The sequence below is a fragment of the Macrobrachium nipponense genome, chromosome 22, assembly GCF_015104395.2.
Source record: "Macrobrachium nipponense isolate FS-2020 chromosome 22, ASM1510439v2, whole genome shotgun sequence".
Taxonomy (NCBI): domain Eukaryota; kingdom Metazoa; phylum Arthropoda; class Malacostraca; order Decapoda; family Palaemonidae; genus Macrobrachium; species Macrobrachium nipponense.
In genome coordinates this window covers 32,422,200-32,432,499 of record NC_087213.1, presented here as the reverse complement: position 1 = coordinate 32,432,499, position 10,300 = coordinate 32,422,200, and the positions used below count along the sequence as shown (strand labels likewise).

The window sequence follows — 10,300 nt, the reverse complement described above, 5'->3', positions numbered from 1 at the left end:
TCCCATTTACTCACTGTCTTCGTTCACGGACAGCCTAATGACACGTCCACACGGACGAGCTTTGCTCGACGAGCTGTTCGATGTTACGTCAGAAGTGGGATTAAGTCGGAACTTTAACCACTGTGGAAAGGGGTTCAAGGAAAAATTTATTGCCCATGTTCATGGATGGCATCACAAAACTCGATGCAGGTATTCACAGAGTAACAAACTCATAGCCTGTATTCCTATGTAGACACACTCAGCCTGTATTCATAGAGTAGCAAGATGCCAGTTTTCATAGAGTAACAGACTCATTGCCTTCTATTCATAGAGTAACACTCATTGCCTTCCATTCATAGAGTAAGGCCCCGTCCACACGACCGAGCTTTGCTCGACTAACTTTGTTCGATGTGACGTCAGGAGCGGAGAAACCGCGGCAAAGTTCTGACTTTTCTCGCTGTTTCTCCGCTTCTGACGTCACATCGGACAAAGTTCGTCGACCAATGCTCGACCGTGTGGACGGGGCCTAACAGACTCATTGCCTTCTATTCATAGAGTAACAGACTCATTGCCTTCTATTCATAGAGTAACAGACTCATTGCCTTCTCTTCATAGAGTACCAGTATGTATTCACATAGGAACAAACTATTGCCTGTATTCATAATGTATTCATAAGAGTAGCAGTCTCAGTTAGCGGATAGCATTAGATATTGCTTATGCTATGAGTAACTTAATACTATCAAAACTAACCAACATACCTGACAAACTTAACTTTACTACAACCCACTTAAAATTTATGATTTTCCAGTTATTCTATGCATTAAAATTCGTATACTTTCAAAAATAAAAAAAAAATAAAAATGCTTTCGTGCTATCTGTTAACCGTGCCAGGGCAACTAATACAGGACAACTCGCTCCCGGAAAACTCATATTGGACAACTCATACCTGGGAAATTGATACCTAGAATAACTGAAATGTAGGACAAGTCATAACAGGTGTAAAGTGATAATTTAATTTTGAAAAAAAAAAAACTTTTTGTGGACAATGAGAACCAAAAAAACTTTCCTGCAGATTGTATGTCACAGCGTATGTCACAGCATTTAAGAATGCATTTTTTTTGCATGATGATAGCAAGGATCATACTTTTCAAGTCAAGTTATTTATATCGTTTCACTTTGTAAACCTGTTTTGGAGTTACTTTAGTGTATTCATTTCCAGATATTCGAACGATGACACGAAACAATTTTGTATAGCGTTATGAAAACTAAGAATACTATTAGTACTAGTCATGCCAGTTGAAGTCCTCAATTATTCCATATTTCAGTTGGCAATATTGGAGGCAGACTTTCTTCTAGCACCTCATCTTAAGAGAAGAACATTCTGCAGCACTCAATTCTCGCGGTCTCTTGTGACGACTAAGGTTTTGGTTTTATAAGAAAAAGCATTCTCGATTTCACTTCAATTCACATCAGCGCTGTAAAAGTATTTCCATGTTGAAGACAGTTCTAATGGGTCCTCCTCACCCATCATCGGAACACGCGCTCTGCACTGCACATCTTTCACTCCTCATAGCCATACTTTCCTTGATTTATCTGCATTGCCTGAAAATTATATACAGAGTTATCCACAAGCCTATAAGCGCTTTCCTGGGATTTTTTTTATGTAATATGGCATTGTGAAGGATAAAGCAAATGTTAACAGTTTAAAGGTGACAATTACAAAAGAATAAACTTTCGTTGAAAAGCCATGACGATTGTAGAGTTGTTTGGTTGACGTACAGTAAATGGAATGAACTATGAAATTTAAAGAATACTAATCAATAAATCAAGAGCTAAATGATCACCGTTATGCCTGTAAACTAGAAATTTGCCTATCGACTATCAATAACTATTCTTAATAGGGTTACTATTTAAAGAAAAATAATTATACCTGCTATGAGTTCTATGTATCAGTTCTAAATATCAATTTTATACGCATGAGTTATCCAAAATGTGTTTTCAGGAATGAGTTTTCTTGGTATCAGTTCCCCAAGCACAGTGTTAACAGGAGCTAAAAATTCTTAGCTATGAGTTACGGAAAAACTAACCTTAACTAATTCCATCGGCTAACAACAAATAGAAACAATCTGGACAATTTCCGCTTGGGGTAAATTTTGCTTGGTTTTCATGATTTTCAATGTTATAGGAAGCTTCCTATAACCCCCTAACACGAAATTCATCAGTTGTAAAAAATTATCAGTCGCAAGAAAGAAACGCAAAGTTCGAATCTGTTGAAAATTCTGTTAAGTCAAACAGCAACTTACGTTTGAAAATTTAAATTCGGGCAAAACCAATATGAATATTTCCCAAAATTTGTCTAATTTAATGTCTAACTTAACCTAATGACAAAATTAATCCATTTTCAGGAAGCTAAAATTCTATAGTAAAACTGACGCCAGACCTGTACATAGATTTACAGTTTTAATTCTAAATAGTGCCGTTTGTTAGCAAATAGTCCCAATTTCCTCAAACCTTAGGGAGCGTCTGCAAACTAACTGAATAGGAGTTAGCTAATAGCTAAGCACATTTAAATACCTAAAACCTAAAGTTATCTACAAGAAAACTAAGCAATAGAGATTAAGTTCAATTGGCATAAAAATACCACCCAAGAACCTACGTAGGAGGTCATACGACCTACTACGCAGAACAAGGGGGCTCCTCCACCCCAGTAGGGGCGCCGCCCCTAAAGGGGTGGAGGATAAAGTATATAGTTCAAGAACAGTATACACAAATTGTAAAAGTAAATCTATGTCAAAACAAACCAAAATTTATAAATTAAAATGACAAAGATCACAAAAAAAAAACTTAAAAAATTTACAAAATTTATTTAAAATAAACTCTACGGAAACACATACCTACATACCAGTTACTAAACAGCAGCTTTATCTTGCGTGAAACTTTATAATTACAACAGGAACTCTTGAGTCAAGCTCATTCCACCAACATCCTGGAAAAGACAAAAGCTTTAGAGCTGTGCTTATCTCAAACCTAAATCTTGTGAATTTTTGGCCGTTTGCTCAAAGTCAGATTATGGGTAAAAGCCCACAAAGTTATATTGACTGCCAAAGATTTGCGAGATTCTAAAAAAAGCAAGATTTGAAATACCCCAGAACAAATAAATGTATATATTAGTAATATATACATTAGTAATACTATAATATTAGTAATACTATGATAAAGTTAAGAGTATTACCTTGCAGAAGCCCGAGGTTTATCATACCTTAACCAAGTGTCAACGATCGGTGGAAATCCCAAGCGCTAAGTGGAGTCTAGTCGCATGATAACTGGTTTTTCGTAAAAACTTGACAATACCAATACGATGAATTGAGGAATCGAGTACGATCCTCCGATTAGGAAAAAAATTATCACTGAACAAGCACCTTTTAAACGTCTACCGCGGCCGCCTAGAACGATGTTACAGTCGAACTCGAAAGTCTGAACGTCCAAATGTGAGAAACTCGAGCGATGTTGCCATTTGCCAAGGACTCTAAAATCTTAGCAGTGTCTTGCTCTTTGGAACATGACCGAATGAGATCTATGGATATCCTTGAAATGGCTAATTTTGCTAATATTATTTTTATTTCCTACTCCTTTCTTTTACTTATCTTTCATGGAAGTTTAAAATACAGCACATGATGAACAGATTTTCCTGAACATAACTTGTACTTTCTTTTAGGCAACACGAAATCATTTGTAGCAGAAGCCCGTCCATATTATTTTCTTCTCATCGCTTTGATGAAATAACATTTGATTCGCGTGGACGTTTTGTCATAACGATATGAAATGTAATATTCTATATATGCGTATACAAGCACCCAACCACACGTATATATATATATATATATATATATATATTATATATATATATATATATATATATATATATATATATATACACATTGGCATATTAACATATTATTATTATAACCCATTTCATCTGATATATATATATATTGTTACGAAGTCTCAAGTGCCTGGTTACCATGCATCTAATATTACCTCACCAAAAGCCAGACACCTTAACCCTCATAACACGTTTAAACGACTGAATACTCTAAAGGCAACAGTGATCCCTTAACACATACCAGTATTGTAGAAAATCAGACTAAGTTCATCAAAACAGGTGTGAGGTAATCTTGTAAGAAATTGAATTAATCAAAGGGCATCCCTCCATCAACAACTTTAAAAGTCTAAGTATTTCCCTGATTTCAGAAGTCTAAGTACTTCCCTGGTTCTAAGTCACTTCAAGTAATTGAAGGAAAGCAAATCAATTACCACTCTATGTTTCTACCTAACATAAATATAATCATAATCAAATATACTTATACTGGTGTAAGATAAAGAAAACACTTATAAAAACTTTAAATACAAAAATTTATTATTAAATTCAAAATTTATAAGAGAAATTCACAATATCAGGGAAAATTACTGTTACTTGAAAACAAAGTAAAATTTAATTAATTCTTGAATCAAATTAAGTAAAATTAAATCAAAATTAATTTATCACAAAATTCAAGAAAATTAATTCAATCAAAATTCAAAAGTATTAGGTAATAATTGAAACTCTGAAATTAATTCACAAATGCTAAACAATAATAAATCTTGAAAAGAATTCTAAGTAAATACAAATTAACTCACAAGTGTTAAATTTAATTAGATGTGCAATGATAAAGCAATGAAAATAACTAAGTCAATTAAATTGTGAATGCAAATGAAAATATAAAATAAAAAGACACACTCCTATAAGAAAATGAAATAATGCACAAACAATGGAACAATCACAAACACAAAAATCAGCAATGTGTAAAAGTGTAAATGTTTTCACTCAAAACATCAGTTTTTACCAAACCTTCGTAAACACCTGTTATTAGTAAACCACAGTTCCTATCAATTATTAGTTAACCACACTCCCTATCCATTATTAGTTAAACACAATTCCTATCCGTTATTAGTTGCAACTAATAAAAATATAACACACTTTACCTTTTTGGTATACCAACTTCTTAATTTGCTGCAGTCTTGTCTTACACAATTTCACAAAAACCAGGCGCCGTTACGAAATAATGTCTGTTCAGATTCCACAAAAGAAACTAAATAACACTAAATGAACTCTAAGAAATATCAAATATGAAATTCTCACAAGTTACGAGTGACCAATTTACGTTACGTTAATATAATCTCACTGATGTCGAGGGAGGGAGAGAGAGAGAGAGAGAGAGAGCGAGAGAGAGAGAGATCTGACTGCCTCGAGGTCTCAAGAGAGAATGTAATGAAATTTTCTTCCTTTACGGAAACTGGAGAGGGCAGATATGATACAAAACGTTCTTGTCACGAATGCTTCCAGTATCTTTGAAATCTGATGCAATCTTCATAAAGAAATGTGTAACATGCACGTGGTTTTGATCAAAGACATATGTGTACAAGACGAGTCTGTTAAAAAAAAGACGTACTCTACTCGATCGAAACGGAGGCTGAGCTGTGACAATTAAGATTGACATGTTTTGATGACAACGCAAGACTCTAGCTTGCTCGCTATCAAACGCGTTGACAGAATAGGGAAGCAAACGGAGATCTCTGAGTTCCTCTAACCTGAAAGTGTCGACATAAAAGTTAAACATTCGTAGTTTCAAAAAGACATTAAAAATCTCTCTCTTTTTACGTTATATATATATTCTTTTACGATATGTTAATGCGAAATCTGAACACACATTTTAAAACATCCTATTCTAAGCTATCTAGGAATCTGAAAAAATGTTGCATAATTCTACATGATATCTCAAAGAGGGGAAACATGCATTTTGAAAGTAGCTATATATAATATACCTCCCCCCCAGAAGATTTTTTATCACGGTGTTGAATCCAACTATTCGCAACGAGATAAATAATCAGCAACTACATTGTTTTTGCCACTAATGTGCTGCACTCTTAAGTTATACTATTGTAGGCACAAAGACCACCTGGTCAGTCTTTGATTATGGTTTTTCATTCTCTGGATAAATGATAGTGGATTGTGATCAGACAACACTAAAATTTCTTCATTCCTAGGTCTATTCACATACACTTCAAATTTTTTCAATGCAGTGATTAAGGCTAAAGTTTCCTTCTCAATTGTCGAATATACTTTCTGATGTTTTTTCAGTTTTGTAGACATGAAGCACACAGGATGGTATTATTTTCATCTTCTTGAAGTAGAACAGCTCCAACGCCACAGTCTGACGCATCAACTTGTATCACAAATTTCTTGTCGAAGTCTGGAGCTTGAAGTACTGGTCTTGAAGTTAAAATGGCTTTTACCTTCTCAAAGGATTCTTGACACTCTGGAGTCCAAATAAACTTAGCTTTGGGACTAGTCAAGTCTGTCAAGGGAGCTACTACAGCTGAGAAATTTGGGCAAAAACGACGATAGAAACCAGCCATGCCTAAAAATCTCTGTAGCTGTTTCCTGGTAGTAGGTGGGGTAGCCTTACGGATACCTTCTACATTAGCATTTACTGGAGCAAGAAGGCCTTTCCCAACTTCAAACCCAAGATACTGTACAGTTGCCTTTCCAAACTCACTCTTCTCTAGGTTGACTGTTAATCCTGCTTCTTGTAGTTTCTGGAAAACTTTCTTCAAAATCTTCAGATGTTCTTCCCACGTTGTAGAGTAAATCACGATGTCATCTAGGTGGTATACACCTACTCCTTCTATTGATCCTAGCAGGTTGATCCATCCACTCGTTGAAATGTTGCGGGTGCATTTCATCAGTCCAAACGGCAGAACCAGTATACTGATATATGTCCAAATGGAGTAATGAAAGCTGACAGCAACTTCGCATTCTCATCTAAGGGAATTTGATAATATCCTTTCAACAAGTCTATCTTGGAAACAAACTTGGCTTGCCCAATATTATCAAGTAACTGATCTATAAGAGGCAAAAGGATAATTATCAGCCACAATGATAGAATTCAGCTTCCTATAATCAGTACACCATCCTAAAGGAACCATCTGTTTCTTCACTAACACACATGGAGAACTGAAGTGACTTGAACTGGGTTCTGCTAATCATGTTGCAGCAAATACTCAACTTCCTTCTTCAAAACATCTCAATGATACGGTGATAAGCGATAGGCTCTTTGCTTGAAAGGTCTTCCATCTTCTTGAATCTTGATTTCATGCTTGGTCAGATCAGTATGTCTAGGCAAACTCTGAAAAAATTTCTGGAAAGCTTCTAATTACGTCACTTAAGTTCTTTACCTTGTTCAACAATCAGATGTTTCAGTTTATCCTCCAAATTTTCCAAAATTGAAGAATTATTCATCTTGCTTGCAGTTCCCAATTCATAGCCATCATCGTCTTCTGTAGATAAAGTTGTTTGGGTTACTGACACAGTTTCAGTTTTAGTTTCTGAGAAATAAGGTTTCAAGAGGTTCACATGTATCTTCCTTTGTCTTCTTCTTCTTTCTGGTGTATCAATCACATAAGTTCTATCACTTAACTTCTGAATTATCTTGTAAGGAGCCCTTGCATTTATTAGTGAGGGGAAATCTTCTGATAGGTAACAGAACACTAAACACTTTTGTTGACAACAACTAAAACTTCTTAAGCTTAGCCTTAGCATCAAATCTCCTTTTCATTTTCTCTTGACTATTTTCAAGTTCTAAAGAGAATTTTCTAATCTCTTTCAACCTTTTCCTTAAGTTCTTCACATACTCTCCTTGGCGTTCCTCTTGATTTTTTCTTCCCAATTTTCTGCAAGAATCTTCAACGGTCCTCAACTCTCTTCCAAAAATCATCTCATTAGGTGAACATCCCATACTTTCTTGATAAGTACTCCTAATTTCAAACAACATTAATGGTAAACCAACATCCCATTCTCTTCCTGACTCAGAACAATACTTTGTCAGCATACTTTTCAATGTCTGGTGGAACCTTTCCAAGGCACCTTGAGTTTCTGGATGATAGGCAGTGGATAACTGTTGTTTCACTCCTAACAAATCATCACATCCTGGAATAAACTTTGAAGTAAAGTTTGTTCCTCTGTCACTTTGTACTATTTCTGGTATTCCAAACTTTGAGAAAAACTCCACAAGTTTTTCAGTAACTATCTTGGCAGATATGTTTCTAACAGGGATTGCTTCTGGATACCTTGTCACAGGACACATTAATGTCAACAAATACTCATTTCCTTTCTTTGCCTTCGGCAGCGGTCCAACCATGTCTATAATCACTTTGCTAAAGGGTTTTCCTCTGACTTCTATAGGTTATAGGGGGGCTTTCTTGATGGTTTCATTCGGTTTTCCAGCTATCTGGCAGGTATGACACTCACGACAGAAACCTGCTAATATCTTTGTGAAGTCCAGGCCAGAAAAAATATTTTCATGATCTTCTCCACAGTCTTCCTGATTCCCATATGTACAGACTCATGAGCTACTGCAACCACTTGCTTTCTCAATGGATATGGAATCAAAATTTGATGATATTCGCCCCATACAGCATCTCCTGGTATATCTGTAGGTCTATACTTCCTCATCAGCAAACCTTCCTTTAGATAGTAACAGGTAGGAGTTTGTTGCATCTCTTCTCGATCAACAACTCTGAAGAACAAATCAGTTAACGATGCATCCTTCTTCTGCAAGTCCATCAGCTTCTCTCTTGTCACTTGACCAACTTCAAGGGTTGAATTCTCAATATCTGCTAACTCAGCTACTGTAGTTTCACTACTGTCTTCAGTAACACTTTGACTACTCGGAGTCTCTTCAGGAACATCAGGTTCTTCTTCGTCGTCGTCGTAGTCTTCCTTTCTCATCTTCTTGGGAAATCTCTTTTTCAGCACTATGGGAACTTCACTTCCCTGGAATAATTTTTCTAAGCACAAAGATCCTTCACTTGATCCTTCTTGGGTGTTTCTTCACTTGCAGTCGTAGTCCTCTTCATACTTCTGGTAGTTACACAACTAGGAAACAGGTGGGGGTTATTCTTCTCCAACTCTACTGTAGGACTAATCCTCAATGGTTTGTCTGTCACTACAGACAAGAATAAATGGCACACCACCAACTTCATTCCCCAACAGAACATGTATACCTTCTACAACCAGTGAGTCCTTTACAGCAAAATCAACATTCCCTGTCACCAATTCTCCTCCTATACCCTTCAAAATAACTGAATCTCCTGTGAGACTCTTCTCCAACTGAGGGTGAGAACTGAGAACCACATACTACCACACTATGGTTACTCCCTGTATCACGTAATATCTTGACTGGTACCTGCATACTTCCTTCTTGAGTTGACAGCATACCCTCATAGATATATGGCTTAAAAGCCTCCATACTGCTAAGCCACTCACTGCTTGAGGTAACATTTCCACTGGTTGCTAAACATTCAGCTTGTTTAGTTTCATTATTCTCTGGAGTCTGATTCTTTCCCACACTGCTCTTCGTAGTTTGTTTCACCTGGTCACCTTTTACAACTTGACCAACTGATTTTGACTGCTGTTGATTCCGGTAACACTCTTGACTGTAGTGTCCTACTCTTCCACACTTGAAACAGACAACATTAGGTTTCTGTAACTGTCTTGAAAAACTGGATGAGGATTTCACATTAGTTTGCAGAGGTGTATTACCTTGTGTACTCTTAATAGTATCACCGGTAGGTTTCCCATTAAATTTGTTCCTGTTATTTGGAAAAGACTTAAAACCTGGGCGTTGTTGACTCTGGTACTTGACATTGTAATTACGTTTACTACTGATTATATTATGATCTTCACTAAGTGTAGCAGCTCTGTCAAGTTTCTTCACTTCTCTCTCTCTTAAATAGGCTCTTATATGTTCAGGAATTCCCTTAAGATACTGTTCAAGAACAAGTAACTCATCTAACTCATCAAAAGTTTTAACTTTAGCAGCTTCTACCCAACGTTTGAAACACCTTCTCACTTTGTAAGCATAATCTAAGAATGTTCCCTTCTCATCTTTTCTTACATTTCTAAATCTTTCATTGTAGTACTCTGGAGTCATCTAGTAAACTTGTAGCACACTGTGTTTAAGTACCTTGTAGTCTTTACACTGATCAGCTGTTAAAGCTAGATAAGCACTTCTCCCTTTACCAATTAAGACACTTTGTAGCAAAACTGACCGTTTATCCTCTGGCCATCCCATACTTGAAGCCACTTTCTCAAAGTGATCAAAAAACTCATCTGGAGCTTCTTCAGTAAACTTGGGGATTAACTTCTGTACTCTCACTACATCAAATACAGGGTCTTGATTACCTTGGTTAGGGTTAGACGGTGTTACAGGTAATGCGAATC

General features: G+C 36.2%; 1 long non-coding RNA gene across 1 annotated transcript; it reads right to left on the bottom strand.

Annotated features, from left to right (window-relative positions):
- Nucleotides 1-978: 978 nt before the first annotated feature.
- Nucleotides 979-3,461, bottom strand: LOC135198376 (uncharacterized). The gene is made up of 3 exons (XR_010310779.1): nt 3,212-3,461; nt 2,874-2,965; nt 979-1,581 (listed from the first exon to the last, which is right to left on the bottom strand). It is a non-coding gene; the product is annotated as an uncharacterized LOC135198376 (long non-coding RNA).
- Nucleotides 3,462-10,300: the final 6,839 nt, after the last annotated feature.